We start from the raw sequence: 22134 nt of genomic DNA, 5'->3' as shown, positions 1-22134 counted from the left end.
TGATGTGATGTAAAGGAAGAAACACAACTGTGAGGGTTGGAATGTGAGATGAGATGTTAGGATATGAATGAATAAATAGAATGAGATGGGAGAGAAGGAGGGAATTTTCGAAATTTATTTTTGAAAAGGAGTTAGTGATTTTTGAAAATAGTTTTTGAAAAAGTTTAGTATTTTTTCGAATTTTTTTGAAATCAAAAATAGAAAATAAAAATAATTAGTTAATTAAAAAGAAATTTTAGAAAAAGAGGGAGATATTTTCGAAAATTAGAGAGAGAGAGTTAGTTAGGTAGTTTTGAAAAAGTTAAGAAACAAACAAAAAGTTAGTTAGTTAGTTGAAACAAATTTTGAAAAGATAAGAAGTTAGGAAGTTAGAAAAGATATTTTGAAAAGATATTTTTGAAAAAGATAAGATAAGAAGATATTTTTGAAAAAGATAAGATAAGAAGATATTTTTGAAAAAGATAAGATAAGAAGATATTTTTGAAAAGATATGATAGAAATTAGTTTTGAAAAGGATTTAATTTTTAAAATCTCAATTAATGACTTAATTCACAAGAAATCACAAGATATGATTCTAGAACTTAAAGTTTGAATCTTTCTTAACAAACAAGTAACAAACTTCAAATTTTTTTTGAATCAAAACATTAATTGATTATATTATTTTCGAAAATTTGGTATAAAAATAAGAAAAAGATTTTTGAAAAAGATTTTTGAAATTTTCGAAAATAACTAATAATTTTGAAAAAGATTTGATTTTTGAAAAAGATTTTGAAAAAGATAAGATTTTCAAATTGAAAATTTGATTTGACTCATGAGAAACAACTTGATTTTAAAAATTTTTAAAAAAGTCAATCCAAATTTTCGAATTTGATGAGGGAAAAGGGAAAGATATTTTTTTGATTTTTGACATTTTTATGAAAAACATGAAAAATATGCAATGCATGAAATTTTTAGATCAAAACAATGAATGCATGTATGAATGATATGAATGTCAAGATGAACACCAAGAACACTATGAATGTCATGATGAACATCAAGACACAATTTTGAAAAATTTTTAATGCAAAGAAAACATGCAAGGCACCAAACTGAGAATTCTTTAATGCTTAGACACTAAGAATTCAAGAATGCATATGATAAACATGAAAAGACACAAAACAAAAAATCATCAAGATAAAAAAAGAAGACTTACCAAGAACAACTTGAACATCATGAAGAACACCATGAATGCATGAGAATTTCGAAAAATGCAGGATGCATATGCAAGTGACACCAAACTTATAATGTGACTCAAGACTCAAACAAGAAACAGAAAATATTTTTGATTTTTATGATTTTCTAATTTTTTTGGATTTTTATTTTATATTTTTCGAAAATTATATGAAAAAGAAAAATAAGGATTCCAAAATTTTTAATATGAATTCCAGGAATCTTGCCATGTTAGTCTAAAGCTTCAGTCCAGGAATTAGACATGGCTCATTAGCCAGCCAAGCTTTCAATGAAAGCTCCAGTCCAAAACACTAGACATGGCCAATGGCCAGCCAAGCTTCAGCAGGTAGATCAGGAATAGTAGCAGGTGGATTAGCTCCAACTAGCTTGCTCTTGATAACAAATTGCAAGCCTCAGTCCAAAAGAATTTAGACATGGCTTTACAGCCAGCCAGGCTGCAACATATAATTACATGGGCTGGAGTGATTAGTTGAATACCAATCCCAAAGTAGTTTGGGTATGGCTTTACAGCCAGATATGATTCAACATATTTCATGAAACACTAGAATTCATTCTTAAAAATTTTGAAGCCATAGAATAATTTATGTTTGAAAACATTTTTAATTTTTTCGAAAACAGATGAGAAAATTTTAGAAATTTTTTTGAAAAATTTTTGAAAATAAAATAAAAAGAAAATTACCTAATCTGAGCAACAAGATGAACCGTCAGTTGTCCATACTCAAACAATCCCCGGCAACGGCGCCAAAAACTTGGTGCACGAAATTGTGATCTCCAGGCTCAAACAAATCCTGGTAATGGCTCCAAAGCTTGGTGCTCTGATCTTAATTCATAATTGTCACAACTTCGATACAACTAACCAGCAAGTGCACTGGGTCGTCCAAGTAATACCTTACGTGAGTAAGGGTCGAATCCCACGGAGATTGTTGGTATGAAGCAAGCTATGGTCACCTTGTAAATCTCAGTCAGGCGGATATAAAGTGATAATGGAGTTTTTGAATATTATATAATAAAAGAGGGATAGAGATACTTATGTAATTCATTGGTAGGAATTTCAGATAAGCGAATGGAGGTGCTTTCGTTCCTCTGGACCTCTGCTTTCCTTCTATCTTCATCCAATCAGTCTTACTCCTTTCCATGGCTGGCTTTATGCAAGGACATCACCGTTGTCAGTGGCTACATCCCCTCCTCTCAGTGAATAATATGCTCACGCACCCTGTCACGGCACGGCTATTCATCTGACGGTTCTCGATCATGCTGGAATAGGATTCACCCTCCTTTTGCATCTGTCACTAACGCCCAGCACTCGCGAGTTTGAAGCTCGTCACAGTCATTCAATCATTGAATCCTACTCGGAATACCACGGACAAGGTTTAGACTTTCCGGATTCTCTTGAATGCCGCCATCATTCTAGCTTACGCCACGAAGATTCTGGTTAGGAGATCTAAGAGATACTCATTCTAGCTTAATTCATGTAGAACAGAAGTGTTCGTCAGGCACGCGTTCATAAGGGAGAAGGATGATGAGCGTCACACATAATCATCACCTTCATCACGTTCTTGGGTGCGAATGGATATCTTAGAAGAGAAATAAGAAGAATTGAATAGAAAACAATAGTACTTTGCATTAATCTTTGAGGAACAGCAGAGCTCCACACCTTAATCTATGGAGTGTAGAAACTCTACCGTATGAAAATACATAAGTGAAGGTCCAGGCATGGCCGAGATGGCCAGCCCCCTAAACGAGATCAATAGTCTCCTACGATGAACAATGAATTAAAACTGAGACCAAAGATTTCTAATACAATAGTAAAAGGTCCTATTTATAATAAACTAGTCACTAGGGTTTACATGAGTAAGTAATTGATGCATAAATCCACTTCCGGGGCCCACTTGGTGTGTGTTTGGGCTGAGCTTAAGTGTTGCACGTGCAGAGGCCATTTGTGGAGTTGAACGCCAGTTTCTGTGCCAGTTTGGGCATTCAACTCTGGTTTTGGATCCTTTTCTGGCGCTGGACGCCAGATTCGGGCAGAAGGCTGGCGTTGAACGCCAGTTTACGTCGTTAATTCTTGGCCAAAGTATAGACTATTATATATTGCGGGAAAGCCCTGAATGTCTACTTTCCAACGCAATTGGAAGCGTGCCATTTCGAGTTCTGTAGCTCCAGAAAATCCACTTTGAGTGCAGGGAGGTCAGAATCCAACAGCATCAACAGTCCTTTTTCAACCTCTGAATCTGATTTCTGCTCAAGTCCCTCAATTTCAGCCAGAAAATACCTGAAATCACAGAAAAACACACAAACTCATAGTAAAGTCCAGAAATGTGAATTTAACATAAAAACTAATAAAAACATCGCTAAAAGTAACTAGATCCTACTAAAAACATACTAAAAACAATGCCAAAAAGCGTATAAATTATCCGCTCATCATGAACCTTATCTCTTTAAGAGATGTGCAGACGGAATAATTCATAGGTGTGTACCTAGAGAAGAAGCACAGAGGATCCTGTGGCATTGCCACGGATCTCAATATGGAGGCCATTTCGGAGGTGAGCGAACAGCCACCAAGGTCCTCCAATGTGGCTTCTATTGGCCCACACTCTATAAAGATTCCCGAGAGTTTGTACGTAACTGTGACAGTTGCCAAAGAGCTGGTAATCTGCCTCATGGTTACACCATGCCTCAACAAGGAATCTTGGAAATTGAGTTGTTTGACGTATGGGGAATTGACTTCATGGGACCTTTCCCACCATCATACTCAAACACTTATATTCTGGTAGCAGTTGACTATGTATCAAAATGGGTTGAGGCCATTGCCACACCCACCAATGATACTAAAACAGTGCTGAAGTTCCTCCAGAAACATATCTTTAGCAGGTTTGGTGTCCCTAGAGTACTCATCAGTGATGGGGGCACTCACTTCTGCAATAAACAGCTTTACTCTGCCATGGTTCGGTATGGGATTCGCCACAAGGTGGCTACTCCATATCATCCACAAACTAATGGGCAAGCTGAAGTCTCTAACAGAGAATTAAAGAGAATCCTGGAACGGATAGTAAATACCCGTAGAAAGGATTGGGCACGGAGCTTGGATGATGCTCTGTGGGCTTATAGAACAGCATTCAAGACCCCTATAGGGACCTATCCATACCAACTCGTGTATGGTAAGGCATGTCACCTGCCCGTGGAACTGGAATATAAGGCCTACTGGGCAACCAGATTCCTAAACTTTGATGCCAAATTAACAAGAGAAAAACGATTGCTCCAGCTAAATGAGCTAGAGGAATTCAGATTCACAGCTTTCGAAAATGCCAAGCTTTATAAAGAGAAATAAAAAAAGTGGCATGACAGAAAGCTGTCATCTAAAATCTTTGAACCAGGACAGAAAGTTCTGTTGTTTAACTCTAGACTCAGGCTATTTCCCGGGAAACTGAAATCCCGGTGGAGAGGACCATACGTGATTACAAGTGTATCACCATATGGTTATGTGGAGCTTCAAGATATTGATTCTGATAAGAAGTTCATTGTCAATGGACAGAGAATCAAGCACTATCTTGAAGGCAACATTGAGCAAGAGTGCTCAAGGCTGAAGCTAGATTAAAAGCTCAGCAAGGTCCAGCTAAAGACAATAAAGAAGCGCTTGCTGGGAGGCAACCCAGCCATGGGGCAACAATCCTCTAATCATTTTGCCCTATTTTTATTTTTATTTGTTTATATACAGTTCACTGAAACTAAGGTGAGGAATCATTTGTATAAATCCACAGAGTTACAAAAGGACTCGGCACACAAAACAGAGAAAAAGAGCTCACTGGCAAGAAAACGCCAGTAAAAGTGTATTTTGGGCGTTCAACGCCCAAAATGGGCATCCACTGGGCGTTGAACGCCAGTAATGGTAGCAATCTGGGCGTTCAACGCCAGAAATGGGCACCCACTGGGCGTTGAACGCCAGTAATGGCAGCAGCTGGGCGTTGAACGCCCAGGAGAGCAGCATTTGGGCGTTGAACGCCCAAAACAGGCAGTGTTTGGGCGTTCAAACGCCAGGATGGCAGGGAGGAGACAAAACTCATTTTTCTTCAAATTTTTTCATTCTAAATCTTGATTTTCATACTTTAATACATGATTTCTTACATAAACATGTTAAGAACCCTGATTTCTAAAATCCCTAATTTCTAAAAACCCTACCTTAAAAATATCAAATGTATTTTAATCCATAAGCACCAGGCCTCTTTGCAAATTCAATCCAACTCTTTTCAAAACTTTTTTTTACAAATCTATCTTTTCAACTCATCAATATCTTTTTCAAAACCTCCACTTTATCTTTTTCAAAATCTAAATCTATCTTGTTCAAAAATCTTTCATATCCTCTCAATTTTAAACTATATCTTCTCTTATCATATCTTCTATCTTATCTTTTCCAAATAAATCTTTTTATCATATCTTTATCTCTTTTTTTTCGAAAAAAAACCCACTCCCCCTATAAATTTGAGTTCGGCCTCCCTCTCCTCCCATCAACAATTGCACCTAGCTCTCCTTCTATCCCTCTCCTTTCTTTTCTTTTGCTTGAGGACAAGCAAACCTCTAAGTTTGGTGTGTTTATCCGCGATCACTAAGATCATGGCTCCCAAAGGAAACCAACCCACTCCAAGAGGCAAGAAAGAGAGCGTTCCAAAACCACTTTGGAATCAAGGGAAGTTCTTATCTAAAGACCATTCAGACCATTATAACAAAATAATGGGTCTGAGATCAGTGATCCCGGAAGTTAGATTCGATCTGAAAGAAGATGAATATCCGGAGATCCAGGAGCAAATTCGAATCAGGAACTGGGAAGTCCTAGCTAATCCTGAAACGAAAGTGGGAAGGAATATGGTCCAGGAGTTCTATGCTAATATGTGGCAGACTGACAAGAAAAAACTATCTGGAACTGCTTTCTATGAATATCGGACCATGGTCAGAGGAAAGATTATTCATACCATCCCTGATAAGATCAAAGAGATCTTAAAGCTACCTCAGCTGAAAGATGATCCAGACTCCTTCAACAGGAGAATGATGAGAACAGACAAGGGCCTGGATAAGATTCTAGAGGACATATGTATCCCTGGAGCCAGGTGGACCACCAACACAAAGGGTGTCCCAAATCAACTCAAGAGAGAGGATCTCAAACCAGTCGCCAGAGGATGGCTAGACTTCATTGGGCATTCTCTGTTGCCTACTAGCAACCGTTCTGAAGTCACAGTTAAAAGAGCAGTGATGATCCATTGCATCATGATGGGAAAGGAAGTGGAGGTTCATCAGCTGATCTCAGCTGAATTCTACAAAATTGCTAACAAAAATTCTAAAGAGGCAAGGTTGGCTTATCCAAGCGTGATTTCTCTGCTCTGCAAGGACGCCGGAGTAAGAATGGGAATAACTGAGTATATCTCAGTTAAGAAACCAATCACCAAAGCATCAATGGAAAAATAACAAGCGCAGGAGGATCCCACCAAGAAGAAAACACAGGAATTTCTCCCAGAAATCCCTCAATCTGAATACTGGGAGTATCTTGAGACGTCTGTCACCAAGATACGGGAAGCTATGGAGCAAATAATAAAAGAACAGAAGGAACACAGTCAAATGCTGACCTATATGTTTAAAGAACAAGAGGAGCAAGGGCGTGACTTAAGGGAATTGAAGCGCTAGAAGTTTTCTCTTGAAGAATCAAGCACCCCACGGATCAGAGGAACACCCATTTCCCAAAACAAAGGTTGTTAAATTCTAATTTCTGCTTTAACTCTGTGATAGTGTCGTTATAGAAGTTCACCTTAGGAGTCATATAGTAGTAATTAGTATCTATTTTGATTTTATCCCCAATTAAGCCATAGTTTATTTTTCTCATCATCAGCAAACATGAATAAAATAGTAGATCTTTTGAATAAGAGGCAATAAAATTTCGAGTTTTAATAAGAGAAATTCTCATTAGTTGCATGTGGTGGCAATACTTTCTGTCTTCTGAATGAATGCTTGAACAGTGCATATGTCTTTTGAATTTGTTGTTTAAGACTATTAAATATGTTGGCTCTTGAAAGAATGGTGAACATGAGACATGTTATTGATAATCTGAAAAATCATAAAAATGATTCTTGAAGCAAGAAAAAGCAGCAAAAAAAAAAAGCAGAAAAAGCCAATAGCCCTTAAAATCAAAAGGCAAGGGTAATAAAAAAGATCCCAAGGCTTTGAGCATCAGTGGATAGGAGGGCCTAAGGGAATAAAATCCTGGCCTAAGCGGCTAAATCAAGCTGTCCCTAACCATGTGCTTGTGGCGTGAAGGTGTCAAGTGAAAACTTGAGACTGAGCGGTTAAAGTCAAGGTCCAAAGTAGAAAGAAGAGTGTGCTTAAGAACTCTGGACACCTCTAATTGGGGACTTTAGCAAAGCTGAGTCACAATCTAAAGGGTTCACCCAATTATGTGTCTCGGGCATTTATGTATCCGGTGGTAATACTGGAAAACAAAGTGCTTAAGGCCACGGTCAAGACTCATGAAATAGCTGTGTTCAAGAATCATCATACTAAAATAGGAGAATCAATAACACTATCTGAATTCTAAGTTCTTATAGATGCCAATCACTCTGAGCTTCAATGGATAAAGTGAGATGCCAAAACTGCTCGGAAGCAAAAAGCTACTAGTCCCGCTCATCTAATTAGAATCTGAGCTTCACTCAAAAAACTCTGAGATATTATTGCTTCTCAACCTATTAGTCTTCTATTTTATTTGTCTAGTTGCTTGAGGACAAGCAACAGTTTAAGTTTGGTGTTGTCATGAGCGGATATTCTATACGCTTTTTGGGGTTAATTTCATATATTTTTTAGTATGTTTTAGTTAGTTTTTAGTTTATTTTCATTAGTTTTTAGGAAAAATTCATATTTCTGGACTTTACTATGAGTTTTGTGTTTTTATGTAATTTCAGGTATTTTTCTGGCTGAAATTGAGGGAGCGGAGCAAAAATCTGATTCAGGCTGAAAAAGGACTGCTGATGTTGTTGGATTCTGACCTCCCTGCACTCAAAGTGGATTTTCTGGAGCTACCGAACTCTAAATGGCGCGCTTCCAATTGAATTGGAAAGTAGACATCCAGTATAATAGTCCATACTTTGCTCAAGGATAGACGACGTAAACTGGCGTTCAACGCCAGTTCTCTGACCAATTCTGGCGTCCAGCGCCAGAAAAGGATTAAAAGTTAGAGTTCAACGCCAGAAATGTATCCAAACCTGGCGTTGAACGCCCAAAATGGCCTTATACACATGAATTGCTTAAGTCTCAGCCCCAGCACACACCAAGTGGGCCCCAGAAGTGGATCTCTGCATCATCTGTCATAGTCTACTCAATTTCTGTAAACCTAGGCTACTAGTTTAGTATTTAAACAACTTTTAGAGACTTATTTTGTATCTCATAACATTTTAGATCTGAACTTTGTACTCTTTGACGGCATGAGTCTCTAAACTCCATTGTTGGGGGTGAGGAGCTCTGTTGTGTCTCGATGAATTGATGCAAGTATTTCTGTTTTCCATTCAAACATGCGTGTTCCTATCTAAGATATCCATTCGCGCCTAACTATGGAGAAGGTGATGATCAGTGACACTCATCACCTTCCTCAATCCATGAACGTGTGTCTGACAATCACCTCCGTTCTACATCAGATTGAATGAATATCTCTTAGATTTCTCAATTAGAATCTTCGTGGTATAAGCTAGATTGATGGCGGCATTCATGAGAATTCGGAAAGTCTAAACCTTGACTGTGACGAGCTTCAAACTCGCGAGTGCTGGGCGTAGTGACAGACGCAAAAGGAGGGTGAATCCTATTCCAGCATGATCGGGAACCTCAGATGATTAGCCGTGCTGTGACAGAGTATTTGGACCATTTTCACAAAAGGAGGGGATGTAACCATTGACAACGGTGATGCCCCAACACACAGCTTGCCATAGAAGGATGTGCATGCGTGAATCAGAGGACAAAGGAAAGCAGAGATTCAGAAGACAAAGCATCTCCAAAACTCCAACATATTCTCCATTATTGCATAACAAGTAACCTTTAACCCATGCTCTCTTGTTTATTCGCAATTCAACTGATAAATATAATTGACTTCCTGACTAAGAATTGCAAGATAACCATAGATTGCTTCAAACCAACAATCTCCGTGGGATTCGACCCTTACTCATGTAAGGTATTACTTGGACGACCCAGTGCACTTGCTGGTTAGTGGTACGAGTTGTGAAAAGTGTGATTCACAATTTGTGCACCAGCCATATTTTAAAAACGACGCGGACGCGTGGGGCACGAGTTCGCGTGATAGGGCTTGTGCTTCTAGCATGGTTCCAGCCCCACTCCATCATAACTTATTGCCATACACCCATTTACGTCAATTTCAGAGGGACACGCATTCGCGTGGGTGACGCGGACGCGTGGGGAGGCTATTTTGCAAACGACGCGAACGCGTCAGCGACACGGTCGCGTGATCATATTTCTGCCTAAGGCATACCTCCAGCGACGCTTTCGCGTAACTTTCTGTTCAATTCTCTCTTCCTCAGAACGTACCTATGACACGGACGCGTCAGCGACGCTTACGCGTCGCGTGCGTGTTTTTTTTATACAATATGCAGATGCAAATGTAGAATGCAGATGACTATGCAAAAATTATGAATGAACACAAGTGAAAATAAAATAAAATAAAACTAAGAACAAAAAGGAAAGAATATACCATGGTGGGTTGTCTCCCACCTAGTACTTTTAGTTAAAGTTTTTAAGTTGGACATTTGGGGAGTCCTATGTTATGGTGGCTTGTGCTTGAACTCATCTAGGAATCTCCACCAATGTTTGTGATTCCAATGGCCTTCGGGGTCCCAAACTAGTTGCATAAAGCCTTCAAGCAAGTTAAAGCAAGTGACAAGGCCCCATGAGTGTTGATTGCTGGAATGAATTCCGGGGTCCCAAACCTTGCTTTTGCATCCGTCTTCTTGTTGACCATCTTTGTTCCAACCGGGTGGTAAGCAATCCGAATTCCCACTAAAGTGGCCAACCAACTTCCTAGACCCATTCAGTTGAGCTTTACACCAACCTTTGCATTTAAACTTTGAGCTTTCCACCATATTGAATCTTGCATGATGACTCCTACTACTAACCATCTCTCTCTTACTCTTAAAGCCACAAAGAGCTCTGGTGCACGAAATTGTGATCTCAACGGCGCCAAAAACTTGGTACACACGTTCATAATCTCAATTCTTTTTCACAATTCTGCACAACTAACCAGCAAGTGCACTGGGTCGTCCAAGTAATAAACCTTACGCGAGTAAGGGTCGATCCCACGGAGATTGTCGGCTTGAAGCAGGCTATGGTCATCTTGTATATCTCAGTCAGGAAGATTCAAATGATAATTAAAATATAAATAGAACATAAAATAAGATAGAGATACTTATGTAATTCATTGGTGAGAATTTCAGATAAGCGTATGGAGATGCTTTGCTCCTTCTGAATCTCTGCTTTCCTACTGCCTTCATTCAATCATTCATACTCCTTTCTATGGCAAGCTGTATGTTGGGAGATCACCGTTGTCAATGGCTACCATCCGTCCTCTTAGTGAAAATGGTCCAAGTGCGCTCTCACCGCACGGCTAATCATCTGTCGGTTCTCGATCATATTGGAATAGGATCCATTGATCCTTTTGCGTCTGTCACTACGCCCAACACTCGCGAGTTTGAAGCTCGTCACAGTCATCCCATCCCAGATCCTACTCGAAATACCACGGACAAGGTTTAGACTTTTTGGATCTCAAGAATGCTACCAATATATTCTAGCTTATACCACGAAGACTCCGATCTTTCGGAATGGAGGCTAAGAGATACACACTCAAGCTATTGCAGATAGAACGGAAGTGGTTGTCAGGCACGCGTTCATAGGTGAGAATGATGATGAGTGTCACGGATCATCACATTCATCAGGTTGAAGTGCGAGTGAATATCTTAGAATAAGAATAAGCTTGAATTGAATAGAAAAACAATAGTACTTTGCATTAATTCATGAGGAATAGCAGAGCTTAATCTATGGGGTGTAGAAACTCCACCGTTGAAAATACATAAGTGATAATGGTGTTCATTGGATTCGGCCCCATAGGGGGAACCAGAATAACCAAGACTAAAATACAATAGTAAAAGGTCCTATTTATATTGAACTAGTAACCTAGGGTTTACAGAAATAAGTAAATGATGCAGAAATTGCAGAAATCCACTTCCGGGACCCACTTGGTGTGTGCTTGGGCTGAGCATTGAAGCTTTCACGTGTAGAGACTCTTCTTGGTGTTAAACGCCAGGTTGCAGCCTGTTTGTGGCGTTTAACTCTAGTTTGTAACCTATTTCTGGCGTTTAACTTCAGAATAGGGCAGGAAATTGGCGTTTAAACGCCAGTTTGCATTGTCAAGACTCTAGCAAAGTATGAACTATTATATATTTCTGGAAAGCCCTGGATGTCTACTTTCCAAAGCAATTGAGAGCTTGGCAATCGAGTTTTTTTAGCTCTAGAAAATCCATTTCGAGTGCAGGGAGGTCAGAATCCAACAACATCTGCAGTCCTTTTTCAGCCTCTTATTCAGATTTTTGCTCAGGCCCCTCAATTTCAGCCAGAAAATACCTGAAATCATAGAAAAACACACAAACTCATAGTAAAGTCCAGAAATGTTAATTTTGCTTAAAAACTAATAAAAATATAATAAAAACTAACTAAATCATACTAAAAACTACCTAAAAATAATGCCAAAAAGCGTATAAATTATCCGCTCATCAAGCTCTAAGTTGACCATCTGTCTCAAGTAAACCATATTCAAGTGGAATGAGAAAGCTAAGGGATATGAATTTTACCCACTTGAATGTTGTATTGGATGGTAATGGCTTTGGGGGAGAGGTCTCCAATAGCTTTGGCAAGGTGATTTCCAACTCCATTCCCTTGAGCTCTTCCTTGACAACTTCCACCTCCTTGCAAGCTTCTTCAATTTTAACCTCTTCCTCTTGGTAGCTATCTTCCAATTTGATCTCTTATTCATTGTTCACCAAGGGTATGGGAGGTTGTGCTTCTTCTTCTTCAATCTCCATGTCAAGTCCAATGGAAACGGATTCAAATGTAGATAAAAATTCATCAATGATTGAATCCATCTTTTGATCATCCCCTTCAAAGTCTTCAACCATGATATGCCTTGGAGGTTGTACACCCTCCTCAATATCAAATTCAAACTCCTTAGAAGGGGGCTCTGTAACTTGACTTTCCCATGGAGGTTCAGCATCTCCTAAGTCTTCAACCACTTCTTCCTCTTCAATAATTACGGCTTCCTCCACTTGTTCCAATACAAAGTCATGCTCTGTACTGTCCACTGGAGTTTCTAGTGTCTCTTTCATGCTATGTTCTTCATTAGATTGTCCACATGAAGCCATGGGGTTTCTTGAGTGTCCGAATGTCGGAAAGGTAATCGATTTATCGCTTGATTCAATTGGTGAAGGGTTTCATGAAATTTATTCACTGCTTCCTTGAGACGCTCCCTTGATTCTTGGGGTGATGGATATGGATATGGTACATAGAGAAGTGGTGGTTCTTGGGAGTAATTGGGTTGGAATTGGGGTGGATAAGAGTTGGGGTCATATGGAGGTGAATGGTGGTAGTTGGCTTGTGAGTGTAGTGGTTCAAAGCTATGTTGAGGAGGTGGTTCATTGGCATATGATTGAGCTTGTTGGTAACTACAAGGGGTCCACCATATCTATCATCTTGGTACGCACCTCGGAATGGCTCTTGACCACAGTAAACTGGTGGGGGTTGGTTCTCACGAGAAGGTCCACCATAACTATTGTCTTGGCATGCATTGTGGAATGGTCGTGGTCCATGGTATCTTGGAAGGTGTTGTTGCCGAAAGGGTTGATCAGATCCTCGGGGCTCCTTCCATCTATGATTGGTTTGACCTTGATGCATGTTCCTGTTATAGCTTCCATTCCTTTCAACAATATTTGAACCAAACTCAAAGCGACTAGGGTGAAAGTTCGTAGTAACTAATAGAAAATTAAAAACAAAAATAAAAGCAAATAAACAAACGAAATAAAATATTTACAATAACCAATAATAAGGCACATGTTTGCAATTCCCCGGCAACGGCGCCATTTTAAACGATCATATTTTCTATCGGTAAAGAAATTCACAAATATAATCGCGTTGTAAGTATAGTTTCTAAACCAACAGAGAATCCTTTCGTACAAAAGTTTTGGTTGTCACAAGTAACAAAACCCAATAAAATTTATAACCAAAGTATTTAAATCTCGGGTCGTCTTCTCAAGGAATTTCAGGGAGGTATGATTTATTATTGGTTATGGAAAAAGGTGTATTTTTGGGTTTTTTGAAATAAGGAACAAGTAATTTAATTGGTGGTGCACGAAATTGTGATCCTTAACAACGGCGCCAAAAACTTGGTGCTCGAAACGTAATTCACACACTTTGTCACAACTTGGCACAACTAACCAGCAAGTGCACTAGGTCGTCCAAGTAATAAACCTTACGTGAGTAAGGGTCGATCCCACGGAGATTGTCGGCTTGAAGCAAGCTATGGTCACTTTGTAAATCTCAGTCAAGCGGATTCAAATGGTTATGGTGAATTGATAATAAATATAAATAAAATATAAACTAGGATAGACATACTTATGTAATTCATTGGTGAGAATTTCAGATAAGCGTATAGAGATGCTTTTGTTCCTCCTGAACCTCTGCTTTCCTGCTGTCTTCATCCAATCATTCCTACTCCCTTCCATGGCAAGCTGTATGTAGGGCATCACCATTGTCAATGGCTACATCCCATCCTCTCTGTGAAAATGGTCCAATGTGCTGTCACTGCATGGCTAATCATCTGTCGGTTCTCGATCATACTGGAATAGGATTTACTATCCTTTTGCGTCTGTCACTACGCCCAGCACTCGCGAGTTTGAAGCTCGTCACAGCCATCCCTTCCCAGATCCTACTCGGAATACCACAGACAAGGTTTAGACTTTCCGGATCTCAAGAATGGCCATCCATGGGTTCTAACTTATACCACGAAGATTCTAATATCTCGGACTCGGTCCTCTGTATTAGATATCAAAGAGATATTCATTCTAGCTTGTTTGCCTGTAGAACGGAAGTGTTTGTCAGGCACGCGTTCGTAAGTGAGAATGATGATGAGCATCACATAATCATGACATTCATCATGTTCTTGGGTACGAATGAACATCTTAGAATAGGAATAAGCTTGAATTGAATAGAAAAACAATAGTACTTTGCATTAATAATCAAGGAACAGCAGAGCTCCACACCTTAATCTATGGTGTGTAGAAACTCTACCGTTGAAAATACATAAGTGATAATGGAGTTCATTGGTCTCGACCCCAGAGGGGAACCGGAGTAACCAAGACTTCGAATACAATAATAAAAAGTCCTATTTATACTAAACTACTTACTAGGGTTTACAAAAATGAGTAAATGATGCAGAAATCCACTTCTGGGGTCCACTTGGTATGTGCTTGGGCTGAGCATTGAGCTTTACACGTGTAGAGGCTTCTCTTGGAGTTGAACGCCAGTTTGTAACCTATTTTTGGCGTTTAACTCCACTTTGCAACCTGTTTCTGGCGTTTAACTCCAGAATGCAGCATGGAACTGGCGTTGAACGCCGGTTTGCGTCGTCTAAACCCGGGCAAAGTATGGACTATTATATATTTCTGGAAAGCCCTAGATGTCTAATTTCCAACACAGTTGAGAGCACGCCATTTGGAGTTCTGTAGCTCCAGAAAAGCCACTTTGAGTGCAGGGAGGTCAGAATCCAACAGCATCTGCAGTCCTTCTTCAACCTCTGAATCTGATTTTTGCTCAAGTCCCTCAATTTCAGCCAGAAAATACCTGAAATCATAGAAAAACACACAAACTCATAGTAAAGTCCAGCAATGTGATTTTTATTTAAAAACAATAAAAATATACTAAAAACTAACTAAATCATACTGGAAACCATGTAAAAACAATGCCAAAAAGCGTATAAATTATCCGCTCATCACAACACCAAACTTAAATTGTTGCTTGTCCCCAAGCAACTGAAAATCAAATAGGATAAAAAGAAGAGAATATACTATGAATTCCAAAATATCAATGAAACTTAGCTCCAATCAGATGAGCGGGACTTGTAGCTTTTTGCCTCTTGAATAGTTTTGGCATCTCACTTTATCCTTTGAAGTTCAGAATGATTGGCATCTATAGGAACTTAGAATCTAGATAGTGTTATTGATTTTCCTAGTTCAGTATGTTGATTCTTGAACACAGCTACTTTATGAGTCTTGGCCGTGGCCCTAAGCACTTTATTTTCCAGTATTACCACCGGATACATAAATGCCACAGAAACATAACTGGGTGAACCTTTTCAGATTGTGACTCAGCTTTGCAAAATTCCCCAATTAGAGGTGTCCAGGGTTCTTAAGCACACTCTTCTTTTTTTTTTTTTTTTTGCTTTGGACCTTGACTTTAACTGCTCAGTCTCAAGTTTTCACTTGACACCTTCACGCCACAAGCACATGGTTAGGGACAGCTTGGTTTAGCCGCTTAGGCCAGGATTTTATTCCTTTAGGCCCTCCTATCCACTGATTCTCAAAGCCTTGGATCCTTTTTATTACCATTGCCTTTTGGTTTTAAGGGCTATTGGCTTTTTCTGCTTGCTTTTTTCTTTTTCTTTTTCTCTTTTTTTCGCTATTTTTCCTTTTTTTTTCCGCAAGCTTTGTATTCACTGCTTTTTCTTGCTTCAAGAATCATTTTTATGATTTTTCAGATTATCAAATAACATGTCTCCTTTTTCATCATTCTTTCAAGAGCCAACATATTTAACATTCATAAACCACAATATCAAAAGACATATTTACTGTTCAAGCATTCATTCAGAAAATAAAAAGTATTGTCACCACATTAAAATAATTAACCTAGTTTTAAGGATGAATTCGAAACCATGTACTTCTTGTTCTTTTGTTTTTAGAACTATTTTCATTTTAAGAGAGGTGATGGATTCATAGGACATTCATAACTTTAAGGCATAGACACTTAGACACTAGTGATTATATAGTAGAGATACAAACATAAATAAAACATAAAGCTCAAAAATAAAAAAAACAATAAAATAAATAGACAAGGAGATTAAGGAATGAGTCCACCTTAGTGAGGATGGCGTCTTCCTCTTCTTGAAGAACCAATGGTGCTTTTGAGCTCCTCTATGTCTCTTCCTTGCTTTTGTTGCTCCTCCCTCATAGCTCTTTGATCTTCTCTTATTTCATGAAGGATGATGGAGTGCTCTTGATGCTCCACCCTTAGTTATCCCATGTTAGAACTTAATTCTCCTAGGGAGGTGTTGATTTGCTCCCAATAATTTTGTGGAGGAAGGTGCATCCCCTGAGGCATCTCAGGAATTTCATGGTGAGAAATTTCCTCATGCTCTTGTTGAGTTCCATGATCTCTTGTTTGTTCCATCCTTTTCTTAGTGATGGGCTTGTCCTCTTCAATGAGGATGTCTCCTTCTATGTCAATTCCAGCCGAATTGCAGAAGTGGCAAATGAGGTGAGGAAAGGCTAACCTTGCCAAAGTAGAGGACTTGTCAGCCACCTTATAGAGTTCTTGAGGTATGATCTAATGAACTTCCTCTTCCTCCCCAATCATGATACTATGGATCATGATGGCCCGATCTATAGTAAATTCAGACCGGTTGCTAGTAGGAATGATTGAGCGTTGAATAAACTCCGACCATCCTTTAGCTACAGGCTTAAGGTCTAGTCTTCTCAATTGAACCGGATTGCCTCTTGAGTCAATTTTCCATTGAGCTCCTTCTACACATATGTCCATGAGAACTTGGTCCAACCTTTGATCAAAGTTGACCCTTCTAGTCTAGGGGCGTGCGTTTTCTTCCATCATTGGTAAGTTGAACGCCAGCCTTACATTTTTCGGACTGAAATCTAAGTATTTCCCCCGAACCATGGTAAGCCAATGCTTTGGATTTGGGTTAACACTTTGATCATGGTTCCTAGTGATCTATGCATTTGCATAGAACTCTTGAACCATTAAGATCCCGACTTGTTAAATGGGGTTGGTGAGAACTTCCCACCCTCTTCTTTGGATCTCAAGTCGGATCTCCGGATACTCATTCTTTTTTAGCTTGAAAGGAACCTTAGGGATTACTTTCTTCTTGGCCACAACTTCATAGAAGTAGTCTTGATGGTCCTTTGAGATGAATCTCTCCATCTCCCATGGCTCAGAGGTGGAAGCAATTGCCTTCCCTTTCCTCCTTCTTGAGGATTCTCTGGCCTTAGGTGCCATTGATGGTTATGGAAAAATAAAAAGCAATGCTTTTTACGACACCAAACTTAAAATGTTTGCTCGTCCCCGAGCAAAAGAAGAAAAAAAGAAGGAAAAGAGGAAGAAAATAGAGGAAATGTAGGGAGAAGGTGTATTCGGCCAAGGAGAAGAAGAGAGGGTTGTGTTGTGTGAAAATGAATAAGGAATGATGGGTTTATATAGGAGTGTGGGGAGGGTTAGGGTTCGGCCATTAGGGTTGGGTTTGGGAGGGAAAATAGTTTAAATTTTGAAGGTAGGTGGGGTTTATGGGGAGGAGAGGATGGATGTGAGTATTGAGGGGGTGATGGGAAAGAGTGATTGAGGTGATTGGTGAAGGGTATTTGGGGAAGAGAGTTATGAAAAGGTGTGAAGAGGAGAGAAGAAAAGGTAGGGATCCTGTGGGGTCCACAGATCCTGAGGGAATCCTGTGGGATCCACAGATCAAGTGAGGTCAAGGACTTAACATCCCTGCTCCAATTAGGCGTGTAAAATGCCCTTGCTGTGTAATCCTGGCGTTTAACGCCAGACTGCTGCTTGTTTCTGGTGTTTAACGCCAGGCAGATGCTTGTTTCTGGCGTTAAACGCCAGCTTGGTGCTTGTTTCTAGCGTTAAACGCCAGACAGATGCTTGTTTCTGGCGTTTAACGCCAGACTGCTCGTCCTCCAGGGTGTGCTGTTTTTCATTCTATTTTTCATCCTGTTTTTGATTTTTCAGTAATTTTTGTGACTTCACATGATCATCAATCTAAAGAAAACATAAAATAACAATAGAAAATAAATAAATATAATTAGATAACGTTGTGTTGCCTCCCAACAAGCGCTTCTTTAATGTCAATAGCTTGACAGTGAGCTCTCATGGAGCCTCACAGATGTACAGAGCATTGTTGGGACCTCCCAACACCAAACTTAGAGTTTGACTGTGGGGGCTTTGGTTGACTCTGCAGTGAGAGAAGCTTTTCATGCTTCCTCTCCATGGTTACAGAAGGAGATCCTTGAATTTTAAACACAAGGTTGTCCTCATTCAGTTGAAGGACTAACTCTCCTCTGTTCACATCAATCACAGCTTTTGCTGTGGCTAGGAAGGGTCTTCCATGGATGATGGATTCATCCTCATCCTTCCTAGTGTCTAGGATTATGAAATCAGCAGGGATGTAAAGGTCTTCAACCTTTACTAACACGTCCTCTACTTGTCCATAAGCCTATTTTCTTGAGTTATCTGCCATCTCTAATGAGATTCTGGCAGCATGCACCTCAAAGATCCCAAGTTTCTCCATTACAGAGAGTGGCATTAAGTTTATTCCTGACCGCAGGTCACACAGAGCCTTCTCAAAGGTCATGGTGCCTATGGTACAGGGTATTAAGAATTTGCCAGGATTCTGTTTCTTTTGAGGTAATTTCTGCCTATCCAATGCATTTAGTTCATTGGTGAGCAAGGGAGGTTCATCTTCCCAAGTCTCATTACCAAATAATTTGGCATTCAACTTCATGATTGCACCAAGGTACTTAGCAACTTGCTCTTCAGTGACATCTTCATTCTCTACAGAAGAAGAATACTCATTAGAGCTCATGAGGGGCAGAAGGAGGTTCAATGGAATCTCTATGGTCTCTAGATGAGCCTCAGATTCCTTTGGTTCCTCAAAGCGAAACTCCTTATTGGTCACTGAGCGTCCCAGGAGGTCATCCTTGCTAGTATTCACGTCCTCCTCCTCCCTTGTAGGTTTGGCTATGATGGTCAAATCAATGGCCTTGCACTCTCTCTTTGGATTTTCTTCTGTATTGCATGGGGGAGTACTAGGAGGAGTTTCAATGACTCTTTTACTCAGCTGGCCCACTTGTGCCTCTAAATTTCTAATGGAGGACCTTGTTTCATTCATGAAACTTAAAGTGGCCTTAGATAGATCAGAGACTATATTTACTAAGCTAGATGTATTCTGCTTAGAATTCTCTGTCTGTTGCTGAGTGGACGATGGAAAAGGTTTGCTATTGCTAAACCTATTTCGTCCACCATTATTAAAGCCTTGTTGAGGCTTTTGTTGATCCTTCCATGAGAAATTTGGATGATTTATCCATGAGGGATTATAGGTGTTTCCATAGGGTTCACCCATGTAATTCACCTCTGCTATTGCAGGGTTCTCAGGATCATAAGCTTCTTCTTCAGAAGATGCCTCTTTAGTACTGTTGGATGATTCCTTCAATCCATTCAGACTCCGAGAGATCATATTGACTTGCTGAGTCAATATTTTATTCTAAGCCAATATGGCATTCAGAGTATCAATTTCAAGAACTCCCTTCCTTATAGGCGTCCCATTACTCACAGGATTCCTTTCAGAAGTGTACATGAACTGGTTATTTGCAACCATGTCAATGAGTTTTTGAGCTTCTGCAGGTGTTTTCTTTAGGTGAATGGATCCACCTGCAGAATGGTCCAATGACATCTTAGACAATTCAGACAGACCATCATAGAATATATCCAGGATGGTCCATTCTGAAAGCATGTCAGAAGGACACTTTTTGGTCAGTTCCTTGTATCTCTCCTAAGCTTCATAGAGGGATTCACCTTCCTTCTGTTTGAAGGTTTAAACATCCACTCTAAGCTTGCTAAGCTTTTGAGGAGGAAAAAACTTGGCTAAGAAAGCCGTGACCAGCTTATCCCAAGAGTTCAGGCTATCCTTAGGTTGAGAGTCCAACCATATTCTAACTCTGTCTCTTACAGCAAACGGGAAAAGCATGAGCCTGTAGACCTCAGGATCAACCCCATTGGTCTTAACAGTATCACAGATTTGCAAGAATTCAGTTAAAAACTGACAAAGATCTTCTGATGGAAGTTCATAAAACATGCAGTTCTGTTGCATCAGAGAAACTAATTGAGGTTTCAGCTCAAAATTGTTTGCTCCAATGGCAGGGATTGAGATGCTTCTTCCATGTAAATTGGAATTTGGTGCAGTGAAGTCACCAAGCATCTTCCTTGTATTGTTATTATTTTCGGCCATGTCTTCTTCTTTTTCAAAAATTTCTGTCAGATTTTCTCCAGAGAGTTGTGCTTTAGCTTCCCTTAGCTTCCTCTTCAGAGTCTTTTCAGGTTCAGAAGCAGCTTCAACAAGAATGTTCTTATCCTTGTTCCTGCTCATATGAAAAAGAAGAGAACAAAAAATATGGAATCCTCTATGTCACAGTATAGAGATTCCTTATGTAAGTATGAGAAGAGAATAATGGAGGGAGGAAAAGACAAGAATCCAAACACAAGGGAGAGGAATGAGTTCGAATTCTTGGGTGAAAGAGGGGTCTTAGTAGATGAATAAATAAACAGAAGGGGATGAGAGATGAGAGAATTTTCGAAGATAATTGAAAAGAAAAGAAAAATATTTTTGTTTTTTTTTTAGATTTAAAATAAAATTCGAAAATAAAAAAAAGAAAAATAAAATTAAATCAAATTAAAATTTAAAACAAATAGTTAATTAAAAAGAAATTTTGAAAAAGAGGGAAGGTGATTTTCGAAAATTAGAGAGAGAGTTAGTTAGGTAGTTTTGAAAAATATATGATTGAAACAAAAAGATAGGATTAGTTGGAAAGGATTTGAAATTTAATTTTGAAAAGATAAGAAGTTAGAAAAGATTTTGAAATTAATTTTGAAAAAGATATGATTGAAACTTAATTTGAAAAAGATTTGAAAAAGAAATTTAAAAAGATTTGATTTTTGAAATCAAAATTGATTACTTGACTAACAAGAAACTAAAAAGATATGATTCTAGAGTTTAAGGATTGAACCTTTCTTACTAGGAAAGTAACAACTTAAAATTTTTTAATCAGTCACATTAATCATAAATTTTGAAAATATGAAATAGAAATAAGAAAAAGATTTTGAAAACCAATCATAAAGTTTTCGAAAAAATGAAAGAAAAAATGAAAAAGATTTGATTTTCGAAAAAGATTTGAAAAAGATAGAATTTTTAAATTGAAAATTTGATTTGACTCATAAGAAACAACTAACTTTTAAAAATTTTTGAAAAAGTCAACTCAAATTTTCAAAAATTGATGACTGAAAAAGGGAAAGATATTTTTTTTATTTTTGAATTTTTAATGATGAGAGAGAAAAATAATAAAAACACTCAATGCATGAAAGTTTTGGATCAAAACAAATGATGTAGGCAAGAACACTATGAATGTCAAGATGAACACCAAGAACACTTTGAATGTCAAGATGAGCACCAAGAACTTATTTTTAAAAATTTTTAAGAAAAGAAAAACATGCAAGACACCAGACTTAGAAATTTTCAAACTTTAGACACTAACAAATTGAAAATGCATATGAAAAACAAGAAAAGACACAAAACAAGAAAATGCAATGGCCAAACAAGGGAAATCATCAAGAACAACTTGAAGATTATGAAGAATGCAATGCATGGATTTTCAAAAAATGCAAGAAAGAGATAAACATGCAATTGACACCAAACTTAAAAACTGACACAAGACTCCAACAAGAAACACAAAATTATTTTTGGTTTTATGATTTTATTAAAATTTTTTTGGTATT

The 22134-nt window shown here is 38.6% G+C and overlaps 1 non-coding gene across 1 annotated transcript; it reads left to right on the top strand.

Annotated features, from left to right (window-relative positions):
• The first annotated feature begins 20092 nt into the window (after positions 1–20092).
• On the top strand, positions 20093–20200 carry LOC148561648 (small nucleolar RNA R71). The gene has a single exon (XR_015886371.1). It is a non-coding gene; the product is annotated as a small nucleolar RNA R71 (small nucleolar RNA).
• The last annotated feature ends 1934 nt before the right edge of the window (positions 20201–22134 follow it).

Source organism: Arachis ipaensis, chromosome B6 (assembly GCF_059453495.1).
Source record: "Arachis ipaensis isolate K30076 ecotype BB chromosome B6, ASM5945349v1, whole genome shotgun sequence".
Lineage (NCBI taxonomy): Eukaryota > Viridiplantae > Streptophyta > Magnoliopsida > Fabales > Fabaceae > Arachis > Arachis ipaensis.
Note: the sequence above shows the minus strand (reverse complement) of the source record. Positions and strands in the feature narration are given on the sequence as shown.